Here is a 17,617-nt window from a genome sequence, read left to right as displayed (position 1 = left end):
TATGGTTGCTCCCACCCTTCCTTCATGGCTGTTCTGCACAGGAGGCATATCAAAGACAGTGCTACTCATTTCTCCCTCACCAGCTACTGCTGTGTCTTTCCCACAATCCCCATACAAACAGACACACACATACACAAAAACACACACACACACACAAACAGTCACATACGTAATTAGAACGTTATTAGAGTCTTCAGAAGGCGTGTGTGGCTCTCTGCACTCTCCTGAATCACTAGAGAATATTGCAGTGAGGGAAAGATTATGTGACAATGAGATAAAAAGTAAAAAATAAGGAATAAATTGTTACAGCAATAATTCATCACTACTGAATCAACCCAAGTAAATTAAATTGAACCAACCCAAGAAAATTAAGTTGAAACAACTCTAGTAAATTTAGTTAAACCAACTCAAGTAAATTAAGTTGAAACAACCCCAATAAATTGAGTTGAAAGAACCCAAGTAAATTAAGTTGACCCAACACAAGTGAATTAAATTGAACCAACCCAAGAAAATTTAGTTAAGGTTAGGGTTAGGGTTAAGGATAGGGTTACAGCTAGGCTTAGGGTAAGGGTTAGGGTAAGGGTTACGGTTAGGGTTACAGCTAGGGTTAGGGCTAGGGTTACAGCTAGGGTAAAGGTTAGAATTACGGCTAGGCTTAGGGTTACAGAAAGAGTTTGGGTTAGAGTTAGGTATACAGCTAGGGTCAGGGTTAGGGTAATGGTTCGAGGTTTGGATAGGGTTAGGGTTAGGGCTACAGCTATGGTTAGTTTAAGGGATAGGGTTACAGCTAGGGTTAGGGATAGGATTTGGGTCACGGTTAAAGCTGGGGTTAGGGTTACAGCTAGGGATAGCGTTAGGGTAACAGCTAGGGTTAGGGTTACTGCTTGGGCTAGGGTTAGGGTTACAGCTAGGTTTAAAGCTATGGTCACAGCCAGGGTTAGGGTTAGGGTTACAGCGAAGGGTAGGGTTAGGGTTACAGCTAGGGTTAGGCTTAGGGTTAGGGTTACAGCTAGGATTATGGGTCGAGTTAGGGTTAGGGTTAGGGTTTGCGCTACAGCTATGGTTAGGGATAGCGTTACAGCTAGGGTTAGGGATAGGGTTAGGGTTAGGGTTAGAGCTAGGGTTAGGGTTATGGTTAGGGTTAGAGCTAGGGTTAGGGTTAGGGATAGGGTTACAGCTTGGTATAGGGTTAGGGTTACAGCTAGGATTTGGGTTAGGGTTAGGGTTACAGCTAGGGTTAGGGTTAGAGCTAGGGTTAGGTTTAGGCTTAGGTTTACAGCTAGGGATAGGGTTAGGATTAGAGCTAGGGTTAGGGTTGCTGCTTCCGTTAGGGTTAGGGTTAGGGTTTCAACTACGGTTAGGGTTAGAGCTAGGTTTAGGGTGACGGTTACAGCTAGGGTTAGGGTTAGGGTTACACTTAGAATTAGGGTTAGAGTTTGAGCTAGGGTAACGGTTAGGGTTATAGCTAGGGTTAGGGTTAGAGTTTCAGCTACGGTTAGGGATCGAGCTAGGGTTAGGGTTAGGGTTAGAGTGATTATTAGGGTTAGGGATAGAATTAGGGTTATAGATAGGGTTAGGGTTAGTGTTAGGGTTACAGCTGGGTTTAGGGTTAGGGTTAGAGTTACAGCGACGGATAGGGTTACAGCTAGGGTTAGGGTTTGGGTTACTGCTAGGGTTAGGGTTAGGGTTACAGCTAGGGTTAGGGTTACCATTAGGGTTAGGGTTGCAGCTACAGTTAGGGATAGAGCTAGGGTAAGGGATTGAGTTACAGCTAGGGATAGGGTTAGGGTTAAGGTTACTGGTAGGGTTAGGGTTACTCTTAGGGTTAGGGTTAGGGTTAGAGTTAGCGTTAGGGTTATGGTTAGGGTTTGAGCTAGGTTTAGGCTTAGGGTTCAGGATAATGTTACGGCTAGGGTTAGGGTTAGGGATTCAGCTAGGGTTAGGGATAGGGTGAGGGTTACAGCTAGGGTTAGGGTTAGAGCTAGGGTTAATGATACAGCAAGGGTTAGGGTAAGGGGTAGGGTTACAGCTAGGGTTAGGGTTAGAGCTAGGGTTAGGGTTAGGATTCGGGATAATGTTACAGCAAGCGTTAGGGTTAGGGTTAGGGTTGCAGCTATAGTTATGGATAGAGCTAGGGTAAGGGATTGAGTTACAGATAGGGATAGGGTTAGGGTTAAGGTTACTGGTAGGGTTAGAGTTAGCCTTAGGGTTATGGTTAGGGTTTGAGCTAGGTTTAGGCTTAGGGTTCAGGATAATGTTACGGCTAGGGTTAGGGTTAGGGATTCAGCTAGGGTTAGGGTTAGTGTTCGGGTTACAGCTTGGATTAGGGTTATGGTTACAGCAAGGGTTAGGGTTAGGGTTAGGGTTATGGTTACAGCAAGGGTTAGGGTTAGGGTTAGGGTTAGGGTTAGGGTTAGGGTTAGGGTTAGGGTTAGGGTTAGGGTTAGGGTTAGGGTTAGGGTTAGGGTTAGGGTTAGGGTTAGGGTTAGGACTTGGATTAGGGTTAGGACTTGGATTAGGGTTAGGACTTGGATTAGGGTTAGGACTTGGATTAGGGTTATGGTTAGAGCTAGGGTTAGGATTCGGGATAATGTTACGGGTTAGGGTTAGGGTTAGGGTTAGGGATATGGTCACTCTTAGGGTTAAGGTTAGGGTCATAACTAGGGTTAGGGTTAGGGTTTCAGGTTAGGTTTTGGGTTAGGGATACGCTTAGGGTTAGGGTTAGCGTTAGAGTTTGAGATAGGGTTAGGTTTTAGAGCTAGGGTTAGGGATATGGTCACGGTCACGGTTAGGGTTAGGGTTAGGGCTTGGATTAGGGTTATGGTTAGAGCTAGGGTTAGGATTCGGGATAATGTTACAGCAAGGGTTAGGGTTAGGGTTAGGGTTTCAGCTAAGGTTAGGTTTTGGGTTAGGGATGCGCTTAGGGTTAGGGTTAGCATTAGAGTTTGAGATAGGGTTAGGGTTAGGGTTAGGGTTAGGGTTAGGGTTAGGATTCGGGATAATGTTACAGCAAGAGCTAGGGTTAGGGTTAGGGTCATAACTAGGGTTAGGGTTTCAGCTATTAGGGGCTAGGGGCTAGGGGCTAGGGGCTAGGGGTTTAGCATTAGAGTTTGAGATAGGGTTAGGTTTTAGAGCTAGGGTTAGGGTCATAACTAGGGTTAGGGTTTCAGCTGCTAGGGGCTAGGGGCTAGGGGCTAGGGGCTAGGGGCTAGGGGCTAGGGGCTAGGGGCTAGGGGCTAGGGGCTAGGGGCTAGGGGCTAGGGGCTAGGGGCTAGGGGTTAGGGGTTAGGGGTTAGGGGTTAGGGGTTAGGGGTTAGGGGTTAGGGGTTAGGGGTTAGGGGTTAGGGGCTAGGGGCTAGGGGTTAGGGGCTAGGGGCTAGGGGCTAGGGGCTAGGGGCTAGGGGAGCTACATACAGGGTGACGGTTAGTGTTAGGGTTAGGGTTCCAGCTACGGTTAGGGTTAGGGTTACAGATAGGGTTAGGCTTAGGGAAACAGCTAGGATTAGGGCTTGGTTTACAGTTAGGGTTAGGGTTAGGGTTAGGGTTAGGGTTGGGGTAAGGTAAGGGTTGGGGTTGGAGTTAGGGTTCGGGGTGGGCTAGGGGCCAGGGGCTAGGGGTTACATACAGGGTGAGGGTTAGTGTTAGGGTTAGGGCTCCAGCTACGGTTTGGGTTAGGGTTACAGCTATGGTTAGGGTTAGGTTTAGGGTTAGAGCTACGGTTAGGGTTAGGGTTTCAGCTAAGGTTATGTTTAGGGTTAGGGATACGCTTAGGGTTAGGGTTAGCGTTAGAGTTTGAGATAGGGTTAGGTTTTAGAGCTAGGGTTAGGGTTAGGGATATGGTCACTCTTAGGGTTAGGGTTAGGGTCATAGCTAGGGTTAGGGTTAGGCTTAGGGAAACAGCTAGGGTTAGGGGTTAGGGGTTAGGGGCTAGGGGCTAGGGGCTAGGGGTTACATACAGGGTGAGGGTTAGTGTTAGTGTTAGGGTTCCAGCTACGGTTAGGGTTAGGGTTAGGGTTACAGATAGGGTTAGGCTTAGCGAAACAGCTAGGATTAGGGCTTGGGTTACAGTTAGGGTTAGGGTTAGGGTTGGGGTTGGGGTAAGGTAAGGGTTGGGGTTGGAGTTAGGGTTTGGGGTGGGCTAGGGGCTAGGGGCTAGGGGCTAGGGGTTACATACAGGGTGAGGGTTAGTGTTAGGGTTAGGGCTCCAGCTACGGTTAGGGTTAGGGTTACAGATAAGGTTAGGGTTAGGGTTACAGCTATGGTTAGGGTTAGGTTTAGGGTTCTAGCTACGGTTAGGGTTAGAGCTACGGTTAGGGTTAAGGTTTCAGCTAAGGTTAGTTTTACGGTTAGGGATATGCTTAGGGTTAGGGTTAGGGTTTGATATAGGGTCAGGTTTTAGAGCTAGGGTTAGGGATATGGTCACTCTTAGAGTTAGGGTTAGGGTCATAGCTAAGGTTCGGGTTAGGCTTAGGGAAACAGCTAGGATTAGGGCTTGGGTTACAGTTAGGGGTAGGTTTAGGGTTAGTTTAACCTGTAGGGTTACGGTTAGAGCTAGTGTTAGGGTTAAGGTTGCACCTAGGATTTGGGTTAGGGTTAGTGTTACGGCTACGGTTAGGGTTATGGTTACAGCTAGGGTTTGGGTTAGTGCTAGGTTTAGGGTTAGGGCTAGGCTTAGGGTTAGGGTTAGGGTCAGAGCTAGAGTTAGGGTTAGGGTTAGGATTCAAGCTGGGGTTACGGTTTGGGTGAGGGTTCGATCTGGGGTTAGGGTTAGGGTTACATCTTTGGTTAGGCTTAGGGTTAGAGCTAGAGTTAGGGTTATGGTTACAGCTGGGTGTAGGGGTAGGGTTACAGCTAGGGTTAGTGTTTGGGTTACAGCTAGGGTTAGGGTTAGGGTTTGGGTTATAGCTAGCTACAACTATTCCTAGCTGTAACCCTAACCCTTACCCTAGCCGTTAACCTAACCCTAACACAAGCTGTAACCCTAACCCTAGCTGTTTGCCTAACCCTAATCTTATCTCTAACCCCCACACTAAGCCTAACCCTACCTTTTCTGTAAACCTAGCCCTAAATTTAGAACTAATCCTTACCCTAAATCTAACCCTAGCTGTTACCCTACCCCTATTTCTTGTTGTAGCCCTTACCCTAGCTTTAACCCAAACCCTACCTGTTACCCTAACCCTTTCCCTAGCTGTAGCATCCACCTAGAACACTATAGCAACTTCATAGAACACCATAGCAACCACCAATTAACAGCCTAGGAACCACCTAGCAACACCCTAGCAACCACCTACAACACCCTAGCAACTGCCTAGAACACCATATCAACTACCTAGCAACCCCCTAGCAACCACCTAGCATTCCCTAGCAACTACCTAGCAACATCCTAGCAACTGCCTAGAACACCATATCAACTACCCAGCATACGAAACCTGAAATATGTTCTCTTCTTCCAAAATAATAATACCGAATATTTCTCCACGAATAATGTTTACATTATGTATAAAGCTCTGTTCAGCACAATGTCGATTTTGCATTGATGGATACCACACTTCACAATTTCTGCTGGAATTGTCTAGTTATTGTTATTACACATAAATAGAAGAAATTAGAACTATACCTTTAAACCTATGACTGTCTTTGAGTGATTTTTATGATTAACAAACATGCCTACTTACTCAAGTGTCCCCCTTGAAAAGTTGATTCAATTTCTCTGATTTATTTGCTTGTTTAATTACTGTTTACCTCTATATACTTCACAGAGCACCATTTTCATAATGACAAGGAGATTACAATGCAATGAGGGAAAGATTATACTATACAACTATAGAAATTAAAAGATACAAATTTAATACAAATTTTAAAACATAGTAAAATGTAGTATACACTCAATCCAATGCTTGTTGATAAATCAACATTTTATATCTATAATGGTAATACCACACCATGAACCTTCCAATGTAATGGGAAGCCTCCACATTGATATACTTTAGGATTCCTAAGCTTTCCATTTAATTTTGCTTAAAAGCTTGAGCCGGATTTTCATAATTTTGACAGCATGTGCACAGTTTTTGAAAAATATTTATATTTTTTAATTGTTTCAAAGCTGCAAGTTGCACACCTAGGCCTGAATCACTTAACTAGGCAGTGGAGATTGAATAACAGACAATGTTTTAAAGAGACTTAATTGTACTAAATGGACCAGTTGAGAAAGAAGAGGCTAAGGATTAAAACTGGCCATAAAGCTTTTTCAAGGAAATGAACAACAGCATTCGGGTTAATTGAGGCCATTCAAACAAGCTTATCAGGACAGTACACAGCAAAGCAGATTGATGGAGTATTAAATACGTTGTGGCTTAATTTTAAGAATTAGCTTTTGTTTGTAGCATTGAGTTGACTGATCATGAGCAAAATGTTGCAGGTTTTTCCCCCTGGACTGGTATTACTTTTTTAGCGAGGCATGAAGCATGAAAAAGGTTTAAAATTCTACTTCTTCTGTGCATAACTCATAGTCTGTCAATCACATTAGCTGTTGCTTTTCTACCTATTCATTTTATTTTATTTCTTTATTTCCAGAGGACTTCGGGAGCAAGCAGGCCAGTCACCTCTCCTACAAGGTCGCTCTATGGAGGCTACCTAAATGCACTGAAAGCAGTAATTTATTACGTAGGCTGACATTTCTAAAAAGGAAGCCAGCTTGGTTGGAGTGTTTTGGGGGGAGGGTGGGGGGTAAAATGTCTGTACTTCAAAACTATATTGTGCTGCCAGTTTTCAAACAGAGTCTTTATATTCCAATAGGAACCATACTCATTAATTCTCCCCAAAAGTATTAAAGTTTAAAGCAGTTATGTACAGCACAATGGCATGGACCTTTCTACACAATGGGCTGTCCTCGTGAGAAATGGCCCTTTGTGGCTGGGAATTGCAGTAATAAGGGCTGATGTGGAAATGAACAGCCATCTGTGTGAATATTAAAATGTGCAATCATAAGTGTGTGTGTGTGTCTTTTTTTGTGTATTCATACCTACCGTACTTGCAAGTGTGCTTGCATGCATGCATGCCTCATCAAATAGAAATTTATACACTAAAAGAAAATAACATTGGTGCCAATCAGGTATAATTTTTCAGACAGCCAGACCAAGCAAATTTGTTTATTTCTTTTTCACATGGCTTACTTATCTGGCCAGGTGTAGGAATCAAAAAATGAGATCCTTCTTTTTCCTCATTGAAACTCCCATAATAAATAATATGAATTGTGCATTAGGTTGTCAACTGCATTTATTAAAACCATTTCATATGAAGTCTATTATAACACAGGGTCAATAGCCCTACGAAAATCCATACTGATGGCTGAGTGAGCATTTTTTCAGCTAAGTATGATGTTGACAGTGTGCTTTTTCAGAATTTCTGTGTGGGATGTAAGACATTTCTTTTTGATAATGATCTGATGTAGCTATGAAATATCTAAACACTGCCAATGAAAGCATTCAAACAATTTTTTCATATATTAATAAATTATTCAATATTGATTGATAAATTCAGCTTTTACCTTTAATGGACAGAAAACAATGAGTATCTGTTGAAGTAAATCAGTATAAAGTCTTGGTGAAAGACTAAGCGAGCAAGTATCTGATTAGAACGTGGACACATTTATGGTCAGATAATTGATTATGTTTGCAACAGAAAGACTTACAGTACTAGGTAACCTTTAGGATGTATTTCTGCAGGCTTTACATTACACACCTGGTGAAAATGACACACTAGGCTCTTACACCCAGAAATAGTATTTGCTCAAAAATCCTTGGAAGCAGAGATCACACTGTTGGAACTTTGGCACAGTGCTAGTGATTGTGTAATGACAGCAGAAAGTGCATTTGCAACTAAAACCAACTGTAAAACAGGTGCAAAGACGCAAAACTCCAATACGGTGGACGCTGAGGTCCACCTAGTGACACAGCCACAGGCTAACAGAAACTGTAATTCCTATGAAACTCCGACATAGGATCACCAGGTCTTTTCTCAGTTCTTTTAACTCAAAGTTATCAGCAACAACTTTTATGGAAAGTTTTATGGTGATGCGAAGTCTATCTAAACCTTAGAAATGTAGCACACTGTGCTTTGGAGGTCAGGGATGAAACAGTTAGCTATCAGGCTACCCATGCAGACAAGGCCATCACCCAGCTGCAACACAAGCTGGACGACCCCGATAACAGATCAGGGCACTACAGCTTGAGACTGACGGGACTACCAGAGGGTATGGAAGTGTGCATCCTACATTCCTCCTGGGTAAACTGTTCAGCTATGTCCTCAGCAGATGGCACAAATGGAGTGGCAATTCTGTGCCCTCAGACTGAGACTGGCACCTGGTGATGCACCGCTGTGATATGCAAGCCATACTGTTTTTCCACCTTAAAAATAAATCTTTCAACTTGACCTTGGAATGCAGATACAAGATTTGAATGAAAAATACAAAGAATCAGCTTTGAAATGAATAAGGATATACTGTATAACTGAAAATCTAACCTAAAGTAGTGCATTGTCAGTCATTTGTGACTGTGAAAAATGAAAAATGATGTACCGGGAATCAATATGTAGTTTTAGTATGTAACTCATTCCTGGGGAGAAGTAGGATCCATTTGCGTGGACTGTATAGATCTCCATGGCACAACATTAACATCATAATCATAATGGCCCTCCCACTGAGCACTAAAATTGCCATCGACATTCTGAGTTTCTTGTTTCCACTTCTTTAATTATGAAGATTTTATTAGACTCTAATTTTTTTTCCTTTTTTGTGCCCTTGTTGTTCTTTTTGTACACAACTTACAACTGCCAATTATAACTCCTGAGTTACCATTATGCCACCCACATCTGAACCCATATACCAGGGGTACTACTGCTGAAATGCATGAAACTCCTTTGATGAACTTGGCCACGAGCCAGCAGCTATTTTACCTCCTTGTTTTCACTCAATAATCCAGGACAAAGCTAGCGCAGATTGAAGCAGCTCTCCACTTTTCTGAAAAAAAAAAACTGATAGCCTGTTGGCATCTGGTGGCATCCATGTTGGAAGGAACAAAAGCAGCAGGAACATGAGGAAGCCTGGCCAACCTAAACCCACGCTAAGGGTGAAGCCAACTGTGTCTGCTGCTGTGGACTACTGATTATAATTAGCTGATTACTCACAAGCCTTTTGCTTGGTATATACTAAACTACAGAAGAAAAAGTGGAATCAAAAAAATATATTTTAAAAAATTTAATGTGGGTCTGAATATGTCCAATTCACACCCTGATTTGGAATATCACCCCTTTTGTAGAGCCCCTTTTTTGGCACAAGCCTGAAAATTACATACCCAAAATAAAATGGTTGCTATTCTTGAACCCTTTTTACAACAAGCATAATCCTGGCCTCTTTTGAAAGGTAACCGCTGTGAGTTGTTTTCCAAGAGTCAGAATTACTTTACTGTATTACTGAGACAAAGTAACAGAAGCGCAAGCACAATGGAAGTGGAAGTTTTTTCTCCCCTAAAAGGTTTTTTTAAAGTGGAATCAGATGCTTGTGTCTGTGCCTGGTGGGCCTAAAAACACAATGGTGCCACATCCACAATGCTGGATAAATCATGCTTCAAATTTGATGACAATACCGCTAAATATACGTATTCTGCATTGTTTTTTCTCAGCTATGTCTGGCCAGGTTTACAAAAAGGCCATTTGGAGACTCAAAAAAGACACATGGTAACCAAATGATACGGGTCTTTAGAGGTGGATGTATTTAAAATACTATATATTTGTATACTATATGCTTGTGAAAGAAGTGGGCTGAAATGAGCTTGCTGAGGTTACCAGCTACAGTTGACGCTGACATGGTAGATTCAATCTGGGACTGTGGGGCTCATCCGTGTACCACAGTGTGGAGCCTTAACCAAATGGGCCACCCAGCAGCCCCTGGCAAAACAAGGATATTTTGCCAGGCAAGGAGCTTGTTTGCGTAAACAGCAGAATTAAATTGGTGGGCAGCAGTGTAGTATAATGGGTAAGGAGTTGGTCTTGTAACCTAAATGTCGCAGGTTTGTGTCCCTGCTAGGACACTGCCATTGAGCAAGGTACTTACCCTGTATTGCTTCAGTATATGTCCAGCTGTATAAATGGATGCAATGTAAATGATATGTAAAAAGATGTGTAAGTCGCTCTGGATAAGAGCGTCTGCTAAATGTCTCTTGTATCTGGTTCCTGTTCTTGAGAGCACTTCAATGCATTTCTTCCCTGCCTATCTTCCATAGAGATGTATTTATGAGCAAGTTTTTCTAAAACAAAAATATTTTTAGATTTGATTTCCAATTTGCACCTCTACGTGTGAAATTATGTAAAAGGTGCTGTTACCCCAGGCAGACCAGTCTAGTTCATGGGTGAGTTCCCACAGTATCACACCAGCTTGCCGGCATCCAAATTTGGAGAGGTCATTTAGCAAAACTAAATTATTCTGACATGTTCTGGCGGACCTCGTTCTTTCAATGCACTCTGTCCCTAGACACTACAGCTTGAATGAGTCTGATTGCACAACATGTAAGAGGAAAAAAGGAACCTTTCTGGATAGAGACAATGTTTGTTTAATGAACCTTTGCTTAGGTGATTACATTACCTAGACAACCTTGTGCAAAATACATACATTATGCATAGGTGTGGAGCAGAGGGCTAAAATAGTTCTCACACGATATTGGCACTCCAAAACAAATTTTAATCATTTGGCATTATTTCATCCCAAATGGATTTTAAACCAGGTAACGTGGCAGGTAAGATGCACTTGGGTTTGACACAATGTCAATATGATAAAAGTTTATTTTGGGCATTAAATATTTTATTATAGAACATTGAGACAGTTTTAGATTGTGCCTTTGGCTTTGTGAGCTGTGACATCATTTGGCAGTTTAAAAAGAAGAGCAGTTGCCAGTCAGAAACATTTACTCTCAAATGATGTGTCTGTTCTCCAGATAGAGCGCTCTCTCCTGATGAATCTTTTTTGTGGCAGATGCCACTTCAATCTTGGCATGATAAACCAAAGGGAAACGAAAGCTTCCTATTAATAAACACATCGTTTTTCTTCTTCCTTTGAGTCTAATAGCATAGCCAAACAGGCTCAGATTTAATCCAACTGCAATGCTCTTTGTCTATAAATCTGAATGAGTAGCCTAATAGGTACCGTACCTTTTCCCATTTGTAATATAGCAAATTTGATAGTAATTGAAACTCTGAAAATTAGTCTTAGGAATGAAGAAAATTAGTGCTTACATTTCATTACCATCATACAAGGCACATTGCCATTGGATTAGATCTGGTCCTTGGTCTCAGCGCAAACTCATTGATCTTTCTGGTCATGTCCGCCCACGCACTTTCACAGGATGTACAGCTGGTGATAGTGTAATCTAAGTCTGTCATGTTCCGCTTGTGCTGATACAGCACATTCTCACAATGCAATAAATCAGCGTCAGAAATTGCGGGAGGTCGTTACTGTTCAAGAATTATTCGTCTTTTCTCGTCTTTGAAATTGAAGATACAATCTGTGGTTGCATCATCACCTGTCTGTGCAGATATTCTCTCCTTTTCCTAACTCTCAATATTCCCAGCTTTTGTCAAAAAATAAATAATGAAAAGGTACAAAAACTCTGATAGTTCTAGAATAATACAGTATGCTTGAGGTTTACATCTTATAATTCTCTGTCACAGGCCTGAATGCAGTCTACATTTGTCATTAACTTTGACACAAAGTTATTTAACAAAGTTATTTATTTTCTCCACAGACGAGATCAGCGATTACAATAATTAATGGAAAATAATTGTGATTTGTACTTGAAAAAGCCAACGCTGAAATTAATTAAATTAAATTAATTAATTAAATTAATAAGATAAGGATAAATGCTGACTGATTACAGTCCAATGTGCTTCAGAGCTAAAGACAGCGTTATACAGTTCGGTACTGCCTCATCTTCATCAGCTATATCCAAAAGCAAAGTGTACATTCAAGTAAGTGATATCTTACAAATAAGCTGTGGGCGGTGTAATTATGTGCATTGGGATTTCATCTTTAAATAATGTTTGAGCTTTCAAGGAATCATTTAATCTGCATATGCTATACATTCATTTAGTAGGCTATATTTTACATGGTTATGGTAGATACGATACAGTCGACTGTTGGGTGTTCAAATACACCCAACTATCTAGCCCAGTCATACTTACATCTGTCTCTGAAGGCCAGCAGGCAAACCAGCAGTACTATTGGCTTTGAGGGCCAACTTTTAGCATCTAGCATTATTTATCCTCTTACTGCTTGGCTGGGGGAAGAAATGGCATGTTAGAAATTGGCATAATGACAAAAAAAGAAGAAAAAAAACATAGCAACATATCAAAAGACAACTCAGTGGGCAAGAGTGAATCTACTGCCTCAGATTTCTAAGGAAGAAATTCTTCTCTAGATTCACCACAGCCACGTAAACACACGTAAAGGTGCTTGCAAAAACAAATTCTCTGTCACTTCTGTGATATGCAAAGAAGGGAAAATGCTGGTTCTGGCTTTGTCTCTATGAGAGAAGGACTGAGACTGAGTGCTAAGCACCCGCTAGCATGGGTGCACATTTTCATATCATTGTTGCACTACTTTACATCACCCTGTTATGTCATGTGTGTGTCCTCAGCAAGAACATGCCATGCATCTCGCTGGAAGCCCTACTGTGACACGGCCCCACTGCCAGATACTGAAAAGGACCCCCCTGCCATACAGCACACATTCCCATACCAACAAATCACAGGAGTGCAACCAAACAGGTTTTTTGATACCCCGTTCCACATTATGGCGCCCCCTGCACCCTGCACCAATAGTGGCAGCTGCGTTAACATTTGAAGCGCACCATCTGCCAAACACTGAAGCACAGCAGACCCCTGGCAGCAAGGCCAGGCTCTTCCATTGGCATACCTGTCCATCTTATGTGATTTTCGTTCTTTGTCCTAATGTGGTGTGTTCATGTGGAAAATTGATTTTCATAAACAACAGCCTGGCCTTCTCTGCACCTCAGCACAAGGGTCCTGCACAAATACACATTCTCCTGAGTAGCTCTGTCTTGAGTGAACCATTCTGAGTTGCTTTCACCTATTTTAGTAAAAGGGTGTTTTCCAGAGATGAATGAATCCCTGCCAAGAGCCATCTCGCAGGTACCAGAATTCACCGTGCTGGTGCATTCCTGGTGAAATTTGATGATCGCTAAAGCTATTATGTGTATGTATGATCAGTGCTGGTTAAAGAATTGGAGAGACTCATTCCTAACCTCGGGCTGTAATACTGAAATATTTTCTCGGCTGCTCATTCTGGGCACTGATTCCATTAGAATTCCCTGATGGAGATCTGACAGATTAGCCTGGGGATTAAGAGGCTATTGAATCCCAGCATCTGTATGCCGGTTTATTCCAAATTTGTTTTTCTTAAATCACACTGAAACTCTAGCATCCACAGGGAAAGGGTGGATAATGTAATGCTGCTATGTACTTAACAATAATCGTCATTCCACTAATGGTTTGCATCAACAAAAAATGAGCCATACCAAACAATAGTTAAGGTCATTTGTATTTCTGCTGAAAACAGATAAACAAGTGCATTGAACTTGGAAATCGTTGCATTTTAAGCTAGCCTAACTAATCAGCATGAGTGGGAACAAAATGCATGTGCTATTAGGCCTAAAATCAGGACAAAGAATTACAAGGACAAATACCCTCACATGTTCTGCTGTTTTTTTTTTTGTGGGTCAAAAGGGTTCCATGCTATTGGAGGTTAAGAATCTAACTATTATTGCTTGTGCAAAATGTATAGGCATTTTGAATAATTTTTTTAGTGTACTGGATTTTTGTACTGATCAATTATGTCACCAGTAAGAACAGTACACTGTTAACAAAAAATTAATAATACAGTTCTCTCCGTAGTCTCAGAAGACAAGGGCTAAATATCATGTTTCACTTTCTCCTGACTTCTGACTTTCTTGAATCTGAGGCCGCTTTCCTCAAATTAATCAAACCGATTTAAATAAAAACATGACTGCCACAGTAGCTGAATAAAAAAATCTTATGAATAACAGCAGTAACACATTGCTGATGATTTCCTTTTCCACCTCAAACAAGCTCTGTATTTTATGTGTGTGGAATTAACTTTTGCAGAAATAGCCCACACAGATTCAATCACAGATGACTGACAGGGAGATTTTATTGAAGTGTAGTACAAACAACAGTACACACAATACCAGCGTCAGCAAGAATACTGATGTCAAATCCTATTTTCAACATAATAAAGCGAATAAGATATATTGTGGATTAATTAAGATAAATAATAATTAAAAAAACTTCTCAGGATTAAATGCCTTTACATTTTTTTCCACAGTTTGAAGGAGACAAGAATAAAAGCAGAAGAGAAGAAAGATCTATGTCTTCAATAGTCTGTGAAGCCTGTTAGTACTTTTTTCTGTCAATCTGTTTTGCACTTCAGTGAACTTCACACTCACACATCTTCAACTGCAGACAAAAGGGACAAATTAAAATATAGATTGCTTACTAGACTGAAATGCAGTTTTCCCTAATCACCGGGTGATAATGGCTTTAGCTCATAAAAGATAATTTGACAATTTCCTAAAATGTCCTATAACTTGAAAAAAAAGAAAAATAATAAAGAGCCCTTGCTTGCAATGCCTGTAGTATAAATGTAATCCTAGCCACTGTGGTACTAAGCTTTTTATCTTATATAACAGGAAAAAGTCTTAAGCATGTGAAATAAAGCAGAGGCTACCCATTTGAACAGTAACCTCTGCTTGAAACTTGTTTAATCTGAGGCAGGAATGTAAATGATATGTCTAGAGGTGATTGCAGACACTGTATAGTGGGTGGTGAGTTGAGATGTATGGTTGTGATGGACAAGGTGTACCTAACCTTTTGCCACAGTAGTGGACCCCTTTGGGTTGGGGTTAGGTGGCATTGTCTTAACCTCGCTGATAAGACAGGTCTGCTATTTTAGGTCTCTTCCTATTGGGAAATAATGGCAAATAAATAAAGCCAGATATTGATCACGTAGTACAGTTAGTGGCAGTCTGACATAAACCTCCTGTGCATATGCACATAATTAGGCATGTGCATAAAGTTAAAGGGAAAAGATTGAGTCAATGATCTTGAGTTTAAAAAAAAAAAAAATCACTAAGCAATGCAGACCTGTACAGTTAGCTCATTATTAAGAAAAATAAAAGTACTCAACCACAATTGAAAAATATACATATGGATATTCAGGGCAGTTCATATATTTGAACAGCAACAATTTGTTTTGTTTTGGCTTGCTCCAGCACATTGGATTTAGAATGAAACAATGAATATTAGGTTAAGGTACGGACTGACAGTTCTAATTTGACGGTATTTAAATCCATATTTGGTGATCTTTGAATGACTTACAGCCTTTTTATATATAGTTCCCCCATTTTAGGGCACCACAAGCAATTGGGCAGCTGGCAGCTCAACCATCTCTTATTCTGTGTTGTTGCATAATTAGATCACACATAAGAATGCTAACAAAAGCTTAAACAAAACAAAAAAGTTGATTATAGGCATGGCATTTGTATTTGGAACTGTCTGATCTCTCTCAACATGAGGATCAAAGAAGTGTCAATGCCAATAAAGCAGGCCATCATGAGACTGAAAAATCTGGATTGATTGTGTGATACACTGTTAAGCAAAAACGCACTGGTGAACTCAGCAATAACAAACAACCTGGAAGACCACTCAAGAACACTGCAGTGGATGACAGAAGAATACTTTCAACTGTGAAGGAAAAACCCTTTTCTGTCCAACAGATCATGAACACTCTCCAGGATGTAAGCATAGATGTGTCAAAAAAGACTACCATAAAGAGAAGAAAGGCTACATCAGCATAACCTCGAAAGGGTTCACTGCATTTATTATGCTTTTATTAGCAGTAGGCCTACTGCTGCTATGACAGGTATCTAACTATCGCTGCTACTTCCGTCTATTTATGATAAATTGACCCATAGATAATTGCCAGATGAGTATTGCACTCAACTAGGAAGTAATTGTAATCAAAGAAGAGGACAGACGCGCCGCTATGGTAACCATAAGCGATGTCCCATCGGCTTGATGTCAACGGGTCAGTTTCAGAATGCTGCAAACCATGAGTTTTGCAAAGAGTCGTCTTTGGTGTGAACCAGCTTTTAAATTGCATGGAATGTAAAGCACTCTTCAAGGAAAAATTACATTTTCAGCCATCCACCACGGTCCGGTGAACACAATAACCAGATTTGACATCCAAGCTATCAACAGCAACAACAATCTCCTGGACGGGTTTATTATGAGGTAAAGTCGCATTCTGTGGACAAAATAACAATCGGAGAGCCACAGATGAAACCTAGAATTCCATGCTACAGTAACCTGAACTTTTGTTGCATATATGCGTTTTCATTTCGAACAGCATTTGCATTGCAGTAAACTAGAAACTGTTGATGGGGGTGTCAGCGATTAGTGTGCATTGTTTACAGTAATAAACAGCTAAATATAAAAAGTCTTTTTGGGTGGGGGACAAATTTATTTGGGCGGGCTGCCCAAATAAAGTCAATGTATGGGGAACACTGAGACTTATTTTGTGCAATTACTTATGATCTCCCTGTATGTATAAAGGCTGTAACTCCTACAACCAATATGGGTGCAAATACCCTCACATTAGAACAGGGCATATGAGGGTACAGGGAGCCAAAACGACAACAAAAATGTGTAAAGCCCGTAAACTGTGCGGCACACACTGCCCTGAAAGAAAACATTCCAAAAACATAACACTTTGTTATGTAATCTCCTTTTCTATCCAACTACCAGTCATAAAAATAAAATAAAAAACATTTGATACAAAGAAACTCACTTGCTTAGACTCCATCATTGGTATGGTGTTACGGTGTAACATTACGTGAATGTGTAACGGGCACTGTGTCAAAACATGGTAATACCATGCGTAATTGCGCGAATTTTTAAACGAAGGAATGGTAGAAATGAAGACCACCAAATGAGCCACTGGGACGTCCAACTTCTAACCTAGCTCCGATACCAGCGAACATTAGTCCTACAAGACATTCCGGCTTCAGAAAAGTCTATCGATGGCTAGATTCACGATGAAACCAAAAAAGGTTCCATTCTTTGATACACGTTAGCAAACAAAACCTAGTTTAATTAATTTAACTAAAACGATACATTCATGGCGTCTTAAACAATACATAACTTGAACAATTTGAATAATGCAAGCACCTATGTTCATATGTTGATAATGATAGCGTGGTATTCACGTTACCTTCTACTGATAAGACTGCAAAATCTCGCGGTACACGATTTGAATGGGATGATCTTTAAAATATTCGGCTCCATTAAAAGCAATGATAATTGTTGTATCGGGTCGACTTGACCGCGCTGTGTGTGCTCTCACGGCATGCCTTCCCAAATACAAGTATTTCCAAACCCAAGAATACTTTACAGGCAAATACCTCTGTTGGCCGCTTATTTTTCACTTTAATGATCATTATAGGATACATTTAGCCAACAGCCAATGTGTGTT

Source organism: Anguilla rostrata, chromosome 8 (genome assembly GCF_018555375.3).
Source record: "Anguilla rostrata isolate EN2019 chromosome 8, ASM1855537v3, whole genome shotgun sequence".
NCBI classification, from domain to species: domain Eukaryota; kingdom Metazoa; phylum Chordata; class Actinopteri; order Anguilliformes; family Anguillidae; genus Anguilla; species Anguilla rostrata.
The sequence above is the reverse complement of the archived record's forward strand: the minus strand, read 5'-3'. Positions refer to the sequence as shown.